Consider the following 22914-nt stretch of genomic DNA (forward strand, 5'->3'; position numbering starts at 1 on the left):
ATTTGTTTTGATTAGTAGATTATTTAAAAAAAATGGAAGGTGAATATAATCAACCCGGAGAAGAGACATCCGCCCAGACGTTGGATGTTAACACAACATCCAGCCTGGTCCCCACTAGTAAGGGGTCGGCGAGAAGACGCCACTGGTAAATATTGGAGGCGACCCATTTAAGAGGAGCGGTAAAGTAATGCGATCCCCGACAGCAAAGCCCGATAATGCTGACAAAATTAGCCAACGCGCCTCGATTAAGGATGCGAGTAGTGAGCCGGAGGCGATAACTAAGCTAGGGACAATGATAAAAAACCTCATGGAGTATGTAAACGCTCGGCATAATGTCCATCACGCGATTAAAGACCAAGTGCGTGCTATTAGAGCTGCGTATCTTGAAGTACGAGAAGAACTAAAACAAAGTAGTGAAGGGAAGAAACAGGGAGAAACTGCAGCACTGTAGTCAACGCCTAGAGTGCTGCTTCCATCTAGGGGCAGCCCCTTCACTATTAAGGAAACTCCGGAGCTCCGTAAAAGACCGAGAGAGTCTAATGGGGAACCGGAATCTCCTCGACGTAGCCAAAAACGCAAAATGGAGAAAACGCCTCCACGGCAAATTCGCGAAAGACTACCAGAGCCTACGGCGAAAGACGGTAACTCCAATCAAGGTTCCACTTGGACTAAGGTGGAAAATAAGAAAAAGCTGCAGAAGAGAAGCAGGCCTGATGCGCTAATAATAACAAAAACAAGTGAGCTTACGTACGCTGATCTTCTGCGCAAGGTCAAAACAGACACCTCGTTAATGGAGCTAGGTGAAAGTGTGAACAGCATAAGGCGAACACAGAAGGGCGACCTATTGCTGGAATTCAAACCAGGCGAAAACAAGTCAGAAGACTTGCAGAAAAAAATCGAGTCGTCACTGGGTGAGGCAGCAGAAGTGAAGCTCAGTCAAAATCGTGTGGTTATTGAGTGTAAAGACTTGGACGAGAGCACAACGAAGGAAGAAATTTGGCAAGCGCTACGATCCCAGTTGGGAATACAGTCGGTCCAGGAGCGAGATATTCTACGGCTGAGGAAGGCATATGGCGGCACACAAACTGCGTCCATAAGCCTAACACTTGAAGCAGCCAAAAGGGCTATCACAGCCAGTAAAGTTCGGATTGGCTGGGTCGTCTGCCGACTACGAGAGCAGATAACTCTAAAAAGATGCTTCAGGTGTTTGGAATTTGGGCACGTGGCGAAGAAATGTACTAGCGTTCACGATAGGTCCGACCTGTATCGTAAATGCGGAAATAAAGGCCACATTGCAAAAGCCTGCGAAGAAAAACCCAATTGTCTGTTCTGCAGGCAAATAAACGACATTGACAGCGCCCATGTCACAGGCAGCAGCACATGTCCGGTGTATAGGAAGGCGATCAACACTATGCGCAAATGAGGTTCCTACAGCTAAACCTGAACCATTGCCAAGCGGCTCAGGACCTGCTCTCCCAGACGATATTCGAAAACAAAATCGACGTTGCTATTATCTGCGAGTAGTACAAAAACCTAGACAGTGGAGTATGGGTCGCGGATAGGAAAGGCAGCGATATGGACATGCGGAAATCGGGCCACAGAAGGAACCACCAAGATCCTCGAGAATGGCTTCACTAGAGCAAAAATAGGCGGAATATCTATTTACAGCTGTTATGTGGCTCCAAGCCTTACGACAGAGGAGTTCCATTCTTTGGTGGAGAGGTTAGCAACAGACGCACAAAACCATAGTCCTAAGATAGTGGCTGGAGATTTCAACGCATGGGCTGAAAAATGGGGCAGCCGAGAAAAGAACGCAAGAGGACGAATATTACTCGAAGCTCTTTCTCGTCTGAATCTTGTAGTGGCTAACACTGGATGCGTGAACACTTTCCGTAAGAGAGAAATGGGGTCCGTGATAGATGTCACTTTTGTTAGCGATGTTTTAGCTAAGGATCTGCAGTGGTATGTCAGTGACGAATATACACATAGCGACCACCAGGCCATCATTTTTGGAATCAGACATGGAAAACGAATGGAACGGTCTCGGACGAGAGCTGAAAGGTAGGCAGCTAATAGGTTTGACGAGGAGATTTTCGGAGAGGTTTTGCAGCAAAATACAGCGCTTGAAGGAAGCGCAGAAAATAAAGCTCTGCAGATTGGCGAGAAGTTGCGACGAGCATGTGACGCATCCATGCCAAGGTATGTTGTATCACAGAAGCGAGTTCCGAACTTTTGGTGGAATTCTGAAATCGGAGAATGCCGCAAGGCCTGCCTCAAGGCCAGAAGGCGCAGTCAGCGACATAGAAACCGATCTGGATTCGAGCAATTACATGAAGAATATAAAAACGCTCGGAAGAAACTACATGTGGCCATCATCAAAAGTAAATGCGAACACTTTAAGCGACTGTGTAATGAAGCTGACACGAAGCCCTGGGGTGGCGCCTATAAAAGCGTAATATCGAAAGTTAAAGGCAAACGCTCCCCACCGATCTCTTCCCCTACTCTGCTTGATGAAATAGTAACGGATCTTTTCCCACAGAATGTGAGTACCGCTAACCTTCCCACTGTCGAGATAGACACCGCGGAAGTTCCCACGGTAAGCGAAAAGGAGGTCCTCGAAGTTGCGGATAAAATTGTTGGAAATAAATCACCTGGCTTGGATAGCATCCCCAATAAAGCTCTGAAGGCAGCAGTAAAAATAGCTCCAAATATGTTTGCCGAGGCGTTCACCGCATGCCTTAAAGAAGGACTATTTCCTACACAATGGGAGAAGCAGAAATTAATTCTAGTCCCCAAGCCAAACAAACCTTTGGGTGAAGCTTCGTCCTACAGGCCGATATGCCTTCTAAATAATACTGGCAAACTATTCGAACGAGTAATCTATAACAGATTAATTCGAATTGCCGAAAAGGATGGCGGTCTCTCCGAAAATCAGTTCGGTTTTCGAAAGGGGAGATCTACAACGGATGCACTTGTCCTAGTAGCTAACACAGCTAAGACCGCACTTGACGAGGGCAAATGTTGTGCAGTGATTACACTTGATGTGAAGAATGCCTTTAATTCCGCTAGATGGAGCAAGATACTTGAGTCCTTAATGAACTTAGGCGTGGCGAAGTACCTGGTGCGTATTGTTGCCGACTTCCTAATCGATAGGACTCTGTGCTGCGAGTCAGATGAAGGAATGAAATCCTACCAAACGACATGCGGAGTTCCACAAGAGTCTGTCCTAGGGCCACTCTTGTGGATTATTATGTATAACGGGGTACTGACCCTAGACCTTCCTACTGGTGTGGCTTCCATTGGTTTCGCGGACGATATTGGTGTGACGGTTGTTGCACGCCTTCTCGAGGAAGCCGAGCTCTATGCAAATGAAGCAGTCTATGAGATTAAATCCTGGTTAGAGAATGCTGGTCTACAGCTCGCAGAGCATAAGACGGAAGTAGTACTTATTACCAAGCGGAGAAAGTGCACTTCCATGAAGATCAAAGTTGGAATGCAAACAATTTATTCCAAGTCTGCACTTAAGTACTTAGGTGTAATGATTGACCAGAGGTTGAATTTCAGATTGCATGTGGAGGGTGCAGCAACCAAGGCATATAACATCGGAGCGCTGGTTGCGAGAATGCTACCAAATATAGGTGGCCCAAGGCCGAGCCGTCGACTCCTTATTTCAAGGGTGGTGAGTTCGATCCTACTGTATGCAGCCCCAGTATGGGCAGATGCATTGGAAAATATAATAAATAAGAAAAAGATTGGAGCTGCGTATCGCATAAGTGTACTCCGAACATGTTGCGCTTACAGAACAATTTCTAATGAAGCAGCTTGCGTGATAGCAGGAATGATCCCGACTGAGATTCTGGCGAAAGAAATACAACGACTTTACGATCGAACGTACCTCACCGGAGAATCTCCTGCCCGTCGGCGACAGTTCGCACGAGCTGAAACTGTCGCGGAATGGCAAGAGAAGTGGGACGAGTCAGAAAAAGGCCGTTGGACTCACAAAATCATATGGGATATCCGGAAAGGGATCGAGCGACCTCACGGCGAAGTAGGGCTATCGAGCATATCTGTATCGATTTGGGCGTGATGATTAGCCATATTGCCCACAGTGTGCAAACATTCCAGAGGATGCAGAACACGTCTTTTTTCACTGCCCCAGATTCGAAACCCAAAGGGCTACATTAGAAGCTACAACCGGGGAGCACTTTACACCCGAAAATATCATGGAGCTTATGGTGAAAGCCAAGGGGATATGGACCGAAGTTGAAAAAGTGATTACAGCCATCGGAAAGAAGCTTAGGCAGGAGGAAGTCATCCGAAAGAATGAACGCGAGAGGAACACGAATGTTGACATGAGCGCAGAATAAATTCTGATCCAGCCCCGCGACGTAATACCAAATGGGAGTCCCGCGGGGAGAGTGGAAGGAGAAGGAGGTGGTTTTAGTGGGTAAGAGTCCCACATAACCGTGTGGCAGGAGCCTGCGGTAGCTTTTGAAGCTTTCCACCTTCCATCGGAAAAAAAAAAAGAAAAAAAAAGGACTCCCAGTGTGTCCCGCCGTGTATCCGTCATTCGCAATTCGCTCTGCACCGAGAGGCTTTCGCAAGGATACTGCCAGCTAGGGGGGTCAGAACTACTTACTCGGGCACTTCGGAGTCGTCACTCCCCATCATGGTCATTGAATTTTTATATAGTAATATATAAAATCCCCCACGAAAATGACCATATTTTTTCTGTAATGAAAATGTCCTGAATTAGTTCCTGGAAATCCTCGTCTCAAACTTCTAGCAGGCAAGTTTCAATGCGAAAAGTTTGACTATGAGAAGTAGAATATTTACAGTGAACTTGAAGACACACCGATAGATCAAAAGGAAACGAAGTAGCTCGTAAATCTGCCACTCATAATATGACTAGCGGAAATGAGATCCTGGTCATAATGATAAACTATTAACTGGGATTTTGACCGCAATATATTACAACTAACTTAACTAATTTATTGAAATTCTAAGGATTCAGTTTTCCACTTTTCTTCTATCTTCTTAGAAGAGTCCTGTCATATTACAAGGAGTCAATTTTTTCTCGCTATAATAAAATGAGTAAAGCAGGCAAACCACGAAACCAGTTACAAATAAGGGAAAAAATCGAACTACGTAAAAGCAACTACATAGTTGCGGCTATCAAAAGAAGTATTTCACAAAAGGACATTTCAGAGTGGAATTTACGGAGCTATAAAAGTGTATTGATGGCTCATTGCCAGAGCGATTTTCTAACGAGCTGTAGATATAAGTCTTTCTAGGAAGCATTCGGAGTTAAGGAGCAAAGTATATTGAATGAAAATGTTGTAATCAAAAGTACTTTGTCCGGAAAGTCCTTGAATTTCCGGAATCTCTATGACTGCAATAGCTTGAAGTCAATCAAAATTCGAAAATTACTTCAGTGAAAAAGGTTCTGACCATCAGAAACCTAACCAAATTCCACAATAAATGTTATTCCGCTCCAACCACAGATTCAGGCAACGGAACCAGTTTAATTGGAAAATCCCGGAGTAGTGTCAATATTCCTTTGAAGTGAAGGTTCGGGTAGGGATATGGAAATGGCTCGCGGGGTTTGAGATTTTCTAAAGTGAAAAATCGAACCCAATTGACTTTACTTCACCGAGTGGCCACGACTGAATAAATAACAATTTAGCTATCGTTACAAGTGCATTAAGTTGTCTAATTTGATCGTTAAACAAATAGATAAGTACAATTGCGCCTCTCAAAGATAAATGAAGAGGACATTCCTTTCAATGGCTCTTATCGCTTTGCTTTGTTTAACAGTTTTTAGACTCATTTCTACATTACTTTAATTGAAAAGTTTGTTCAAAAGATAAAATCAATTTGCCATTTAATTGCTTTGATATCGATAAAGGAAAAATGTTACTTTTGTTACAAGACTTTCTTCGTCAGTTTGGTAACGAATCAGTGATCGGTGGGAGCTTCAAAATTCCAAAGTGTTTGTATGGTTTTCTTACTATAATTATTCAAATTTGTTACGACGTGGTGCTAATAGGACGAAAACGGAAAAAAGTGCCAAGAAACAGTGAATTAGTGTGGAAAAGTTTTAGTGCGATTTTTCTCCGAAACGGATACATGTAATAACTAACTCAAAAACTGGATATAAAGGGTTAGTGTTTATTTCCATCTTCAAACTTTTCTAATAGAAGAAATGTTGAATCATCTAACGCTAGTATCTAGTCTTGATAGCTTCTCAAGAAAATATAGTTGTTGACCTAACTCGAATTACAAGCACATTCCGCAGACATAAAATAAATACAAGTCGGGAAATCGGAAGCTGAACGCTTCAGGTACGAAAGGTTTTGTGTATTTCTTAGTACGTAGCACGTAATATATCCATATATTATGTGAGAGTATCCACTTTCGGGTAATATTGACATTCATAGTCTTCAATTTTCAAAGAAGCAACAAATTTGAGGTATTATAACTTTGTTAGTAATAGTGCGATTTCCACCAAGATCATGCTCTATATTATAGCCTATATCACTGCAAAATGGTGCTAGGATGAACTTAAGGGGGGTTTCTAACCAATTACAAAAAATTATAGTAATATACTATTATTAACTTTATTTAAACAGATATCGACATGGAAGGTATTTCGGAGCCCAGGCACCATATAGTGGCAGCCTCCTGATTTTTTTCAGATTTTTCGGTTTGGTAGTTTCTGAGAATAGCCCCCTTAAAGAAGGGATCACTGTCAACCCCCGCACTCCCAACCCTTCCAACGAATATCAAAACTAAGATCAGCTTTGAAAAGTACTAATCGAGACCTTTAATTTGATACCCCACATGACTATATTTGATGAAAAAAGAATTTTACACCCCCCTTTTGCATGTATCAGGACCCCCCTTTTGCATGTATGGGGACCCCCCTTAAATTCGACGTACAAGGATGTAATTCACTGTATGCGTGAGCGTTCACAGTTCCCACCTTTCTACCAAATTTGGTATCAATGGCTATAACCGTCTCTGAGAAAAATGCGTGTGACGGACAGATAGACAGACGGACAGACAGCGCCTACATTGCACGAAGCAGTAAATGCCCAGTATTCAAAAAGGCGTTCATAAATAAGTACAAATGAAGTTTATGCGACTAAATCTGAACCACTGTCGAGCGGCCCAAGACCTGCCCTCCCAGAGCGTGTTTGAAAATAATGTCGACGTAGCTATTGTATGCGAACAATATGAAAATCTTCTTCTTCATAGCGGAGTATGGGTAGCTGACAAAAACCGCAAAGCCGCGATATGGAGCTGCGGAAGTCGTGCTATAGAAGATGTAAAAAAACATCCAGAGAACGGATTTGCACGTGCCAAAATAGGAGGTATATACATCTATAGTTGTTACGCAGCCCCGAGCCACACGCTGGAGAAATTCACCTTGTTGCTTGATAAACTATCCTTTGATGCCAGGCACTATAATCCCAAAATAATTGCCGGTGATTTCAACTCATGGGCAGAAGAATGGGGAAGCAGAAAAACAAATGCAAGGGCGCAAATACTGCTAGAGACATTCTCGCGTCTAAATGTCGTACTTGCGAACTCTGGGGGAGCCAACACATACCGGAGGGGAGAATTACAATCGGTAGTAGACCTCACTTTAGTCAGTGACACCCTTATCAAAGACTTGCAGTGGCATGTTAGCGAAGAGTACATACACAGCGATCATCAGGCTATTGTCTTCCAAATCTCGCGTAGGAATTATATGAAGCCACCAAAAAGAATAACCATGAGCTGGGCAACTAACAAATTCGATGAAGAAATGTTCAAGGAGGTATTTCTAGATGACAATTAGTATCGGGAAGCGCACAAGAAAAAGCTTTACAGGTCGCGGAAAAATTGCAGTGGGCATGCGATGCCTCTATGCCACGGCGTAGCGCTTTCCGAAAACGAAATCCCAATTTCTGGTGGAATTCAAAAATTGAGGAATGTCGGAAAAACTGCCTCAGAACTAGGAGATGCTCCCAGCGCAGGAAAAATCAACCTGAATTCGTTGAGCTACACACGCAACACAAGAACGCGAGGAAAAAATTGCAAGTAGCTATCACGAAGAGCAAATCTGAACATTTCAAGCGGATGTGTACCGAAGCTGATTCTGATCCATCACTGAAAGGCAAGCGCTTCCCACCAATTAATAATAATAATAATAATCGTTGGCGCACCAATCCATATTGGATCAGGGTCTTGAAGTGTGTTAGAGCACTTCATTCAAGACCGTAACGGTACACTACAGTAGACTGTAGGAGACAATGTGGTCAGCATTGCGCTCGCCCGAGATTATTACCCTGATTTTACTCAGCTACTCATTCACAGCTGAGTCGACTGGTATCCGATGGCAAATCACGATACAAATCCCACTGCCACCAGTGAGATTTGAACCGCGACCCTCCGTACGACAGCCTTGCGCTCCAACCACTCAGCTATCCGGACACTCCCCACCAATTCATCATCATCAACGGCGCAACAACCGGTATCCGGTCTAGGCCTGCCTTAATAAGGAACTCCAGACATCCCGGTTTTGCGCCGAGGTCCACCAATTCGATATCCCTAAAAGCTGTCTGGCGTCCTGGCCCACGCCATCGCTCCATCTTAGGCAGGGTCTGCCTCGTCTTCTTTTCCTACCATAGATATTGCCCTTATAGACTTTCCGGGCGGGATCATCTTCATCCATACGGATTAAGTGACCCGCCCACCGTAACCTATTGAGCCGGATTTTATCCACAACCGGACGGTCAGGGTATCGCTCATAGATTTCGTCATTGTGTAGGCTACGGAATCGTCCATCCTCATGTAGGGGGCCAAAAATTCTTCGGAGGATTCTTCTCTCGAACGCGGCCAAGAGTTCGCCATTTTTCTTGCTAAGAACCCAAGTTTCCGAGGAATACATGAGGACTGGCAAGATCCTAGTCTTGTACAGTAAGAGTTTTGATCCTATGGCGAGACGTTTCGAGCGGAACAGTCTTTGTAAGCTGAAGTAGGCTCTGTTGGCTGACAACAACCGTGCGCGGATTTCATCATCGTAGTTGTTATCGGTTGTGATTTTCGACCCTAGATAGGAGAAATTGTCAACGGTCTCAAAGTTGTATTCTCCTATCCTTATTCTTGTTCGTGCTTGTGTTTGACCAGTGCGGTTTGATGTTGTTGGTTGATTCGTCTTCGGTGCTGACGTTGCCATGATGTGCAGCCCAAGATCTCGCGCCGCCTGCTCGATCTGGATGAAGGCAGTTTGAACGTCTCGGGTGGTTCTTCCCATGATGTCGATATCGTCAGTATAGGCCAGTAGTTGGGTGGACTTGAAGAGGATCGTACCTGTTGCATTCACCTCAGCATCACGGATCACCTTCTCGAGGGCCAGGTTAAAGAGGACGCATGATAGCGCATCCCCTTGTCGTAGACCGTTGTTGATGTCGAATGGTCTTGAGAGTGATCCTGCTGCTTTTATCTGGCCTCGCACATTGGTCAGGGTCAGCCTAGTCAGTCTTATTAATTTCGTCGGGATACCGAATTCTCTCATGGCCGTGTACAGTTTTACCCTGGCTATGCTATCATAGGCGGCTTTAAAGTCGATGAACAGATGGTGCAACTGTTGTCCATATTCCAACAGTTTTTCCATCGCCTGCCGCAGAGAGAAAATCTGATCTGTTGCTGATTTGTCTGGAGTGAAGCCTCTTTGGTATGGGCCAATGATGTTCTGGGCGTATGGGGCTATCCGGCCTAGCAAGATAGTGGAGAATATCTTATAGATGGTACTCAGCAACGTGATACCTCTATAATTGCTGCACTGTGTGATATCTCCCTTTTTATGTATGAGACAGATTATGCCTCGCTGCCAATCGTCACGCATTGATTCGCTGTCCCATACCTTGACCACAAGTTGATGAACCACTTGGTGTAACTGGTCGCCTCCATATTTAACCAATTCGGCTGTAATTCCATCGGCTCCTGGCGACTTATGATTTTTCAGCCGATGAATTGCACGGACTGTTTCTCCTAAACTTGGTGGTGGCAGTATTTGTCCGTCGTCTTCAGTTGGCGGGACCTCCAACTCGCCGATGTTCTGGTTGTTCAGTAGCTCATCAAAGTACTCAACCCATCGCTCTAATATGCCCATTCTGTCGGAAATCAGATTTCCCTCTTTGTCTCGGCAGGATGAGCATCGAGGTGTATAAGGCTTCATCCTGCTGACTTGTTGGTTAAACTTCCGCGCCTGATGCGGTTGCTCCCTGTACTTTTCTAGTTCACAGACTTGTTGGTTCTCCCAGGCTTCCTTTTTCCGTCTGTGAAGTCGCTTCTCCGCTCGACGGAGTTCGTGATAAGTCTCTGCGCGTGCCCGCGTTCTTTGAGAATGCAACATTACTCGGTATGCGGCATTCTTCCGTTCCCTTGCTAGCTTACATTCATCGTCAAACCAGCCGTTCCGACTCCTTTTGCGGCTGGGGCCAAGTATATTTGTGGCCGTATCCATGATAACGTTCTTCAGGTGATTGTGAAGATCATTAGTTGATGCTTCATCTCCAGGTCCTCTATTGACTGCGGTTATTGCGGCATCCATTTCCCTCTTATAGGTGGCTTCAGTGTTCACTCTCACCTGATTGTCAGAGGGGATTCTAGGTGGTATTGTTATTCGAGCTCGAAGCACCATGCCAACGAGATAGTGATCCGAGTCTATATTGGCCCCCCTATATGTTCTGACATTCATCAAGGCTGAGAGGTGGCGGCGTTCGATCAACACGTGGTCAATTTGGTTGAAAGTGGTCCCGTCTGGAGAGGCCCACGTATGTTTGTGGACCGCTTTCCGCGCAAACCAAGTACTTCCAACAACCATTTCGTGTGACCCTGCTAATTGAATAGTCCGCAGTCCGTTATCATTTGTTTTTTCGTGTAAGCTATGGGAGCCAACGTATCGCCTGAATACGGGCTCCTTCCCTACTTGGCTGTTAAAATCCCCAAGTATGATTTTGATATCATATCTGGGACAGGCTTCGAGGGTTCTTTCTACTGCCTTGTAGAAGGTATCCTTCTCCGACTCTGCAGTCTCCTCTGTAGGGGCGTGAACGTTTATGAGGCTTATATTTCTAAACTTGCCTCGCAAGCGCAGAGTGCATAGCCGTTCGCTTATACTTTCAAAGCCGATAACAGCAGGTTTCATTCAGAGCACATGGTTTACTGGATGGCCGCTATAATATATGGTGTAGTGGCTCTTCTCCAGGAAACCGGTCCCTGTCCATCGCATCTCTTGCAACGCTGTTACATCAGCCCTATATTGGGACAGGGTATCGGCTAGCTGCTTATCAGCTTCATCTCTGTACAGGGAGCGCACCTTCCATGAGAAAATGGGCAAATCGGTGCTCCTTTGTCGTTGCCGGGTCCGTCGTTTTAAAATCCGTCCTATCCGAGGCTCCTGTTGTGGCTTCGTAACAAGTTGTTTTCCGTGTAGGGTTGTCAGCCCTACCCAACCCCCAACCTGGAGGACCAGTTGGTACAATTTGTCCCGTTTTTAGGCGCGGGAGACTCGCCTTCATCCTTCTCCGTCTGCAGCTTTTCGTCAAGAAAGAGCTCCCAGCGGTCACCACGTGGAGGTGGAGATAGGGTTTGGTAGTAGAGCTGTTGGTGTTGGTTCAGCAGGCATTTCCCAGGTTTTATGCTCCACGTTTCGCCCCGGGACCTATACTACCCTTTGACCCCACCAATTACCTGTCCAAAATTACTACAAAACATAGTGGACACTCTCTTCCCAGAGGATGTAAACTACACAAATCTGCCTAAAGTTCATGTAAACCCCGACGAAATTCCTGAAGTGGTAGAAGTGAAATTTTTGATGCAGCAACGAAGTTTACTGAAAATAAGACCCCAGGGCCAGATGGAATCCCGAATATCGTCCTGAAAGTGGCAGCCAGGTCAGCACCATGTATGTTTGCCAAAGTTTTTACGGCATGCCTTAGAGAAGGAGAATTCCCCGAGAAATGGAAGCTGCAAAAGTTGATACTTATTCCGAAGCCAGGTAAACCATTGGGAGACCCCTCCTCATATCGACCGATATGTTTGGTCAATACCATTGGTAAACTATTTGAACGAGTATTATACAAAAGGCTGCTCGCTGTAGCGAAAAAGGAAGGAGGCCTATCCGATAAGCAATTCGGGTTTCGTAATCAACATGGTGACTGGCCTGGCACGCGCTGCAATACAAGATGACAAATGCTGCGCAGTGGTGACACTCGATGTAAAAAATGCATTCAACACTGCAAAGTGGACGAAAATCGTAGAGGCTCTAACCAAACTACAGGCTCCAAAGTACATTGTACGCATCGTTGTTGCATTTCTTCTTGGAAGAAGATTATATTGCGACTCGGACGTTGGAGAGAAATTATTCCCAATCACGTGCGGCGTACCACAAGGGTCTGTCTTAGGTCCCTTACTGTGGTTAATTATGTACAATGGAGTGCTGACGCTACGCCTTCCTAACGGCGTGACAACTATTGGCTTTGCAGACGATATCGGGGTAACAATAGTGGCAAAACGCTTAGACGAGATCGAAATCTATGCAAATGAAGCGATGTGGGAGATCAATTCCTGGTTAAAAAAGTCCGGTCTATCACTTGCTGAACATAAAACGGAACTAGTGTTAATCAGCAAAAGAAGGAAAGACGCGACCGTGAAAATTAAAGTTGGTAAAAAAACAATTTACTCCCAAGAGTCGCTTAAATATTTGGGAGTAATGATTGACAAAAGACTCAATTTTAAAAAACACATTGAGTGCGCTGCAACTAAAGCATCTTCCATCGCTGTAACGATCTCGAGGATACTACCGAACATTGGTGGACCAAGACAAAGTCGACGTCCTCTTATGTCAAGGGTAGTTAGTTCCGTGATACTCTATGCAGCTCCAGTTTGGGCAACCGTTCTGGAAAACAAATCAAACTGCGGAAAACTAGGAATGGCGTATCGACTAAGTGCACTCCGGGTATGCAGTGCTTATCGAACGACATCAGGAGAAGCAGCATATGTACTGACAGGGACAATCCCTATAGACATCTTGGCGGATGAAGGTCGGCTTCTGTACGACAAAATGTACGCAATCGGGGAGTCTATTGTACTTCGGCGGCAACTAGCACGGCGAGAATCCATCGCAAACTGGCAAAAGAGATGGAACGAGGCACAAACTGGCCGTTGGACCTACCGTATCATTCCACACATTCGAAGATAGATGGAAAGGAATCACGGGGAACTAAGCTACGAGCTAACACAGTTTTTAAGTCGACATGGAGGTTGTCGGGCTTATCTTTATCGATTTGGACACGACGAGTCACCATGGTGCCCAAGATGTGGTAACATGGCTGAGAATGCGGAGCATGTTGTATTTGAGTGCCCAAGGTTTACAGCACACCGAACTAGGCTGGAGGCGATCGCAGACAGGCGCTTAACACCTGGAAACATAGCGGAGTTTATGTTGGAATCAACGGAGGCTTGGAATCAAGTGGTAATTGAGCTGAAAATGATTCATCAACAGCTAATACATGAAGAACTGCGAAGAAAGCAAGAAAGGGAGCGAACAATAATGCGCCGCAGGTATGAACTGATCCAGCCCCATGATGCAAGGCTTATAGCAGTGCCGTGAGGAGAGTGGAAGAAGAAGGAGGTGGTTTTTGTGAGTAGAAATCTCACATAACTGTATGGCAGGAGCCAGCAGTAGGTTTTGAACCTTTCCACCTTCCAACGATGAAAAAAAAAAGACAGACAGACAGACAGTAAACCGATTTTAATTTTAATTTTATGTAAACACAAAACCTTAAAAAATCAAATTCTCCCGTAGTTTGGTGGTGTTCTTTGGGGACCTGTTGTAGATTTTAGTCTCCTTTGAGAATACATTAAAAAAAGATTCTCGCATACATTACGATTAGTTGACTATCCTTAGTCAAGCATGCATCTCTGAGAGGTCCAAATTTTATTGGTGGAATGTGGATTTCTACCGTCATTAAATGTTAGACAGCAGCAAACTTAGCCCTCATAAATATCTAAATCAATGCAGGTGAAATGTTGACCACAATTTTTCGATCAACTTTTACGGTCTGAAGTGCTCCAATCGATCCGAAACCACCCATTCATTAAAATTAGATTGTTCCGCCATCAATCATTAAATGCGATAATATATGAAATTTCTGCTACTTTAAGACAGCGTCACATCTTTTTCTCCTCCCGGTGAATGGTAGCAGTGCGGCTTCTACCATATCTATCCGGTTCTTCAATTATATCTCTGTACAAATTTTATCGCGGAAATAGCCATATCTAGTTATCGTGATCCTCAATCATATTCATTACTATGTTTCCCGTATCATCGTTCTAATTAGTATCTACATATAGTACTTGCCTCTTTCCACCCAACGCAAGGAAAAAAATTCGCCCTTGAGGCGACTATACTAATATCGACTTTTATCTTTGCAAAAGTCCAACCAGCGTTACCTCCTTTTCATTTTAAGGGTGGAGGTGGAAATCTTAAACAGATACTACTGCGCCAGGTTGCAGCGATGTGTAGGATTCTCACCCACTAAAAACACCCCCACTTCTCCGCCTATATCGCAGCAAACCACTGTGAAATATTACTTTGAGGAAGACTCTGATTTACACCAGCACAACTAAGTCATACGCGCATTCCGGGCTCATTCCAATTCTTGCAGCTTGTTCTGTATCACAGTTACTGCTGCGTTTATCGCACTCCAATTTGCGCCGGACCTCAAAATCTCCTCCACGAAATTATGGGGTTCAATAACAGGGTTGAGGGCGCCGTTTAACCTCCCACTTTCCATCGCGAATCTCGGACAGTGGAGCATAACATCCTCCCGGTCCTCGGCGTAGCGGCGCTTTCGAGACAGTCTCGGGACTTATCCAATCCGATGCCATTCAAGTAATTTCTGGATCAACCGTGCCCCGTAAGGAACTGCTTTAGGTGCTAATTCAATTCCCATCTCTCAATAGTAGAGGCAGTGTGCCCCATTCGGTTAAAGATTCAAGAGAATCATCTCCGTGATGACACAAACTGCCTCACTAGGTACCGTCCTATATGCACTGCACATCTTCTGTGCCATTAGCTGGTTTGCCAAACTAACCATTCTCTGGTTCACTGTGATATTCAGTGCACACGCCTAGACAGAAGCCGCGTATAGCAGGATGAATTTCACCATCCCTGTGATAAGCAGTCGACGATTAGATTTTGGTCCTCCATTATCACCCATCATCCTTTCTAGAAATAACTTAGCCTTTGCTATTTTTTCGCACGCATAGTCCAAGGGCCCCTCAACTTGGCATCGATGATTACCCCCTAGTATCTAATGATCGATGCTGAAACGACTTCGTTATTACCAAGCCGGATTTTGACAGCGTTGTTTGCAATTGGTAATAAGGACCGCCTCCTTCTTATTGTCCGCCAGGTCCAGTGTCACCATTTAGAGGCATGCTTCTAAGACACGAATGGTTTCACTTGCATACAATTCTACTTTCTGGAGGTGTTTCGTAACTACTATCTGTAAAACCAATCAACGTTGCCCAATTTTGCACACACAGGCCCAGCAGGTGCCCAATATGGAGCCTTGAGAAACACCTGCTGCTACAACATATTCTTTTGCCCCTTGGTCCTTCTCATATCGAAAAAGTCTCCCCGAAAGGTAACTCTTAATTATCCGAGTTAAGTAACCAGGGACACCCAATTTACCCAGGGTGACCTTAATCCAACGCCATTTGGCCAAGTTAAAGCATTTCTGACATCCAGCTACATTATCGCACAACGCTAACCAGCGGCCGATGCCTCACAAGCCAGGTCTACGACCGCTGCTATTTCATCAACCATGGATCGCGCTCAGCTTTCTTCGGCTAAGATTCCCTTTTCTTCTTGGCCGCTTGTTGTGCACTAAGGGGTTCACTTATTCCATCCCTATTCCGTTTTCCTGCGTTCTCACCTACCTTATGTTGAGGAGGCGTCACCTGTGTCTCTCGGATAACTTTGCCACATGGCGCTTGGAAGAATTTCTCCTCCACGGCCCTAATATAGGACAATTTAATACCCCGGATCATGCAGTGCAGCAATTATAGAGGTATGACGTTGCTGAGTACCATCTATAAGATATTGTCCGCTATCTTGCTAGGCCAGATAGCCCCATACGCCCAGAACATCATTGGCCCATACCAAAGAGGCTTTCAGGAGTGAAGCAATAGATCAGATTTTCTCTCTGCGGCAAGCGATGGAACATCCTTTCATCGACTTTAAAGCCGCCTATGACATCATAGCCAGAGCAAAATTGTACACGACCATGAGAGAATTCACTATCCCAACGAAATTGATAAGACTGACTAAGCTGACCCTGACCAATGTGCGAGGCTAGATAAAAGCAGTAGGATCACCCTCGAGACCATTCAACATCAACAACGGTTTAAAACAAGGGAATGCCTTATCATGGGTCCTCTTTGTAAATGCAAGAGGCACCATCCTTCAAGTCCACCCAACTACCGAGTTACGTTGACGATATTGACATTATGGGAAGGACAGCCCGAACTGTATAATCTACCATCATCCAGATCGAACCGGCGGCGCGAGATTTCGCGCTGCACATAAATAAAGGCAAGACGAAATCCATAATGGCAACGTCATTGCCGAGAACCGAAGAACGAACAACATCAAACGAGAGGAATAAAAAAAACAGACTACAACTTTGAGGCCGTTGAAAATTTCTCCTATCTAGGGTCGAAAATCACAACCGATAACAGCTATGACGATGAGTTACGCGCACGATTGTTGGCAGCCAAGAAAGCCTATTTGAGCTTACAAAAACTGTTTCGCTCGAAAGGTCTCACCATAGGGTCAAAGCTCTTACTGGGCAAGACTATGATATTGTTAGTCCTTATGTATTCCTCCCCTTGGCCGCGTTCGAGAGAAGAAGTCTCCGAAAAATGTTGGCCCCCTACATGAGGATGGACAATTCCTTAGCCTACATAACGACGAAATCTCTGAGCGATACCACGACCGATTTTATCCACGACCTTATTGTCAATAAAATCCAACTCAATAGGTTGCGGTGAGCGGGTCAATTAATCCGTATGGATGAAGGTGATCCAGCCCGAAAAGTCTATAAGGACAATGTCTATGTTAGAGAAAGTAGACGAGGGAGACTCTGCCTGAGATGGAACGATGGCGTAGGTCAAGACACCAGGCAGCTTTTATGGACATCGAATTGGTGGAGCTCGTCGCAAACCCGGAGTGTCAGGAGTACCCTATTAAGGCAGGCCTAGACCGGATACCGGTGGCTGCACCGTTGATAATGATGATGCATCATCACTCTATTGCTGGTTTTGAAGTGATGGTACGCTTCCCCATTCTGATACAGGCAGTGATTTCCTTACGTCGCTTCGTGATAAGCACCGCCTCTGTTTTATCCTCAACGAGTACAAGACCTACATCTTTCAGCCACTTCAGTGATTGCTTCGGATAAATATAATTCCATATCCGCCACACTTTTTGCAACAACAATTATCGCTATGTCATGGGCGTAACCCAATACTGTGGCAGAGTTGAAAGCATTTTGCACGTCAAGGGTAATGACACCACAATGCTTGCTAGTGCCACCCCTTCTATGTGTCGCATTTTCAGCTAACCCAATGACCAGTTTGTTGTCGTCGACGGTTGACCTGGCTGTACAAAAGCCGAATTGTCGATCTGATAAGTCTCCCAGGTTTTCTACAGCCGGGAGCAATCTGTTGTAGATTATTCACTTCAATATTTTCCCCATAGTGCCCAATAGGCACATAGGTCTGTAGGAAGATGGTTCACCAGAAGGCTTACCAGGTTTAGGTAACAACACTAACCTTTGTTTTTCCCATGTCTCGGGAAAGATTCCATCCGCCCAGCATGCTTCACGAAACTCTACGAATATGTCTGGCCTGGACTTAATGGCCAGCTTAAAAGCTTTGTTTAGTATGCCGTCGAGGCCGCGCACTTTGTTGTCTCCCAGTCTACCGCAAACCTACAGTACTTCCTTCGGCGTTACTCCATCTACCACATCTAGAGATGTCTGTAGACTGTAACCCCTTATGCTCTCCTGAGGGAACATACCCTGAACGAGTTTTAGTAGGAGATCGGGACATGTAATTTGTAGAGCTGCCTGGCCTCTAAATTTCCCCATCATAACTCCTCATGGGTTTATATCCGCCTCTGCGTAGAGTTGCCTGAGCAATTTCTCTTGCTTCGCTGTATAGTCAGATTCAGGTTTCTTTTGGATTCCTTGTAAGCTCGCTGTTTTACCTCCTGGTCAATCGCACCCATTGCTCTTTAAGCACAACATTCACTATTCCACCAGCAGTTGGGCCTTGTACTGGGGACATCATAAGGTCTCGGCATCGATAAGTCGCATGCCTTCGCGGTACACTCCGTAATATTGAGAGTTTTTCAGGAGGTGTTCCTTGTATAGTGTCCTGGTCCAACCTTACATCTATGTATGCGTGCTAGTCAATTGCTTTCGCAGACCAACCTTATGTTCTCCTCATTCCTGGACAGATTTCCAACCGCTTGACTTGCTCTTTAGGTCAAAGACTATTGCCTGGTGGTCACTGTGGGTGTACTGTTCACTGACGTTCCAGAACATATCGCGAGTTAGTGAAGGACTAACAAAGGTCAGATTCAGAACCGCGCCGGATACCCCTTTCTGGTATGTATTAACCTGACCATCGTTAGCCAATATGATGTCTAACTGCGCAAAAGCCTCCTAGAGACAACGCCATCTTGCATTCGTCAGTGAACTTCCTCTTTTGTGGCCCATGCATTAAAGTCACCAGCCATGAGTTTTGGCTTCCGTCCTTTTGCATCCAAAGACAACCTGCTCAGCATCTCCTCGAATTCGGCCAACGTCAGGCTTGGAGGAGCATAACAGCTGTGGACGTAGATGCCGTCCATTTTTGCCCATACGAATTCACTTGTCTTAATCTTAATCATACATTTCTGTACGGCTTGGTCCCCGCATGCCCGCAAGGCCGCCCAACCTGTTGGATCGGCTACCCATAAAGGGTTTTTATAGGGTTCGCTTATTACAGCCACTTGGACCTCTGATTCATAGGTGGTCAGCGAGAGCAGGTCTTGCATTTTCTCACTGCACTTTTCGCCTTTTTTAACTCAGGGAACTTGCCACTTCCGGCAATATATCCGCTGCCCACACCCTCCTTTTCATCACACAACATGTGTTTGGAATCCTTATTGCAATCCCGAGCAACGTGATCTGGTTCATCACAATGTTTGCATCAGTCAGACCGATCAGCCAGCTTTTAACAACCATCGTTCTCCCTTTTGCACGCGTTTTTTCCCACCTACTCCACCTGCCCATAAACATGCCCATGCACGCATACTTTCGAATACGTATAAACACATTTTCATACGCAACGGCCGACAATTCCCTTATCCGGAAGAGAGGACGCGCCTGATGGGAGATCTGGAAACTCATCACAGGCCTGTCTCTCTGTCTGTCTGTTATACGCATTTTTCTCGGAAATTGTTATAGTAATTGATTTGGTGCAAGGGTGGGAACTGTGAACGCTCACGCATACAATAAGTTACATCATTCTACCTCGAATTAAAGTAGGGGGGGCGATCCCCATACATGCAAAAAGCGGGTGTAACTTTTGTTAGCCAAATATAGTCATGTGGGGTATCAAATGAAAGGTCTTGGTTGATATTTTCTGAATTCTGTTGGTTTTTACATTTGTTGGAAAGATAGGGAGTGCAGGGGGTCGAAAATAATCATTTCTTTCACGGAACCATTCTCAGAAACTATCTAACCGAAAAAATCTGAAAAAAATCAAGAGGTTGCCACTATATGATGCCTAGGGTCAGAAATATCGTTCATGTCGATATCTGTTAAAATAAAGTTAATAATATGTAGTATTTAACTATAATTTTTGGTATTTGGCTACAAACCCCCCCCAGAGTATTTACGACGAGTGTCGAAATGATATTGTAAAAATCTATAACAAGGTTAGTAGGAGGAAAGTAAGGGATGACCATTAAAATTCCAAAGAGGGTCACATAATAGCTAGCTTCATCGACAGAGATCAGACTGAATTTTCAATCATTCTTCATGGATTTCGAGAAGACTTTCGACGGCGTGAACAGAGAGTGTATCTGCGGTGCTCTACGCAGAAGGGACGTTCCGCGGAAACTAATAGCTATTATCAAAGCGACATATGATGGCGCAAAATGTCACGTGTTGTATCGAGGTAAAGTCTCTGAGGAATGAATTTTGTCATCAATAGTGTTTCTTATTGTTATCTGTAATTTTTTTCAAGCTGCATTGCTTGAAGGACGTAAAGGCCTTCAATGGACAGTGGCCTCACATACCTCGACTACCTTTATGACATTTGCTCGCTCTCTTAGGATCTGGATCATGACCCTTGGCCAAATGACTCTGGATTTGAGAATAAAGGTGGACTGAAGATAAATACTAAAAGACCAAGGTTCTCAGTCTGGCAGGTCATGGCACTCTCCCTACCTGGATTAATGGGCGGAGCATCGGAGACGCTGCAGTTAATCCTTCTGCAACCAATAGCCGGTTTAGAAAGTCAATTTTCAGAGAGTTATCTGCGTTCCCCGGTCACGAACGCACACCACCAAAACCAGTTGTTCCTAATAATGCACCATCCACTGGTCCATTTGAATCACCACTTTTATCTTCCATCTGATTACCTATATCGCCCACAATACATAGCATAATCACTGTGTGCACAGTGGAAATGGTTATTTTATTCTTAATTAATTATCAGGTGTGGAATAAGTAGAAATAGTTATTTCAAAATACAGGGAAGGGGGAAAATACTATTCTACACCGGAAAAAAGTGATGTTTTTAAACACACTCAAACCGAAGGAATGACGGGGATCCTCAGAGTCTACTTTCAGGTCATAATCAACGAACACATTTATCTGTCATTAGTACATTACTGAAAAAAGCTGTTGAAGCCAACAATATAAATTGCTGTCCCCATCCGAAAAGCTGGCCATTGTAAAAAAATTGATGGAAAAGTTGCTGGTCCCTAATTCAAAAATAATTCCTTCATTAATTATATTCAAATCCTAGGATTTTCCATCTATCATTTATTGGACATTATGATGGTGCTTCCATGGTGGATAATGACAACCGAAAAATGTGTACATTTCTTCCTAATTGGCGAAAAGAACCTACCGTCCATATTCATTTTCGCATATCATAGAAAGGCCATATTGTGGTTCTCACAATGACGTTATCATCAAAAGCCACAAAGATTCAAAGGACGGAAATCGATATATCAATTCTACCACTTTTTCCACTGAAGCCCTCAGGGAACTTATCAATTAATCTTTCATTGAAACAATAATTCAATAGAAGTGATAAGATTCGCTGATATGAATCCTGCCTAGTGTTCTACGTACGCCTTCAGGCATGATACATGTAATTAGGTAGACTCCATTAAAAGCGTTGGAGATGGTATTAAAAGTATATTTTCTTTTGTAAGGAATTGGATGATGGTAGAAGACATGTATGTATGTAAACTTGGGAAGCACGTGCAACTGCTCAAGGCGTGCCCTTAAAAAGACTGCATAGATATCAGAGCGTACTGCACTTGAATATATGGATCTATTGATCCATACCTATGTATATCACTGCTTGTCGCCATGTATCGTTCGGAGTGTTGGCCAACTATAAAAGACAATGGACAGCGCCTCGCGATAGTGGGACGGTAGATGTTGCGTTGGACTAGCTTTTTTTTTTTTTTTTGGGGGTAGGGTAGGTGAATGCATTTACGCACACAGTGTTGGACTCCCGATTCGGTACGTCGTCGGACTACCAACTAAACACCTCCCCATCGTCAGAGAGCTAGCCTGGAACCGTTTATCACATTACTTTGGGCCAGCCCCCGAACTCTCCCGCCTTGCGGAGCCTTCAAATCAGGGAATTCCTTTCACCAACGGGAGAGGAGAGGAGGAAGGGAACTGTCAGTTCAAGGAACCCCTTGCCATCCGGCTCCTCCACCGGTCGAGTTCTATCTTCTTAGCAACGAGAAGGGCCCGAACGTAATGGGCAACACGGTTCCAGCTATCAGCAGTCCTCAGCATCTCTTCCACAATGTTGTCTGGAGAGAGATCCCCTGTGTTTAAATAGAGCTGCTGACGAACCCCATCCCACCTTCCACAAGAAAAAAAGTGTGGTGGGCATCGTCCACAACTCCATTGCAAAACACACAATCCGGAGAACGCGCCTTTCCAATCTTGTGCAGGTAAGACTGCAAATTTCCATGCCCACTTAAAAATTGGGTAAGGAAATAGTCAGTCTCACCATGCTTCCGATTCAGCCACGCACCTAAGTTGCCGATGAGCCGCGCAGTCCATCTGCCTCTAGTTTCATTTTGCCAAGAGAGCTGCCACTCGTCTAGAGTGTGTTGCCGTTCTTCGCGAGCAACCACCTCCCTTGGCTCATCTCCCTTGCACTTGTATATGGCCTGACGCTCCCTAGCAAGAAGGGCAAAGGGGATAACTCCCGCGATCACCATCACGGCCGGTTCAGAGACTGTGCGGTACGCAGACGCCACCCGTAAAGCTCCCCGTCTCTGTACTTGCGCGAGGCGTCTACGATATACCTCCTTGTTAAGAGCGCCAGTCCATACCTCTGTGCCGTAGAGCAGGGCAGACTGCGTTGAGCTCATCAGGAGACGTCGCCTACTAGACGTAGGACCCCCAATGTTTGCCATTAGCCTACTTAACGCCGAAACTCCAGCCGCAGCCTTGTTCGCTGCTGCTTGGATTTGCTCAGAAAAGCTCATCTTTGAAGGTCGAAACCATGAGTAGTCATCCATCCGCCTACCCG

General features: G+C 45.0%; 1 protein-coding gene across 1 annotated transcript in view; it reads left to right on the forward strand.

Annotated features, from left to right (window-relative positions):
- Nucleotides 1-5995: 5995 nt before the first annotated feature.
- Nucleotides 5996-22914, forward strand: part of LOC119660144 (cadherin-23-like) — a 189542-nt gene continuing 172623 nt past the window's right edge. The window contains exon 1 of the mRNA XM_038068544.1: nucleotides 5996-6163. The gene's annotated coding sequence lies outside the window, so the exon portion shown is untranslated. The remainder of the gene's footprint in view (nucleotides 6164-22914) is intronic.

This window comes from Hermetia illucens, chromosome 6 (assembly GCF_905115235.1).
Source record: "Hermetia illucens chromosome 6, iHerIll2.2.curated.20191125, whole genome shotgun sequence".
Lineage (NCBI taxonomy): Eukaryota > Metazoa > Arthropoda > Insecta > Diptera > Stratiomyidae > Hermetia > Hermetia illucens.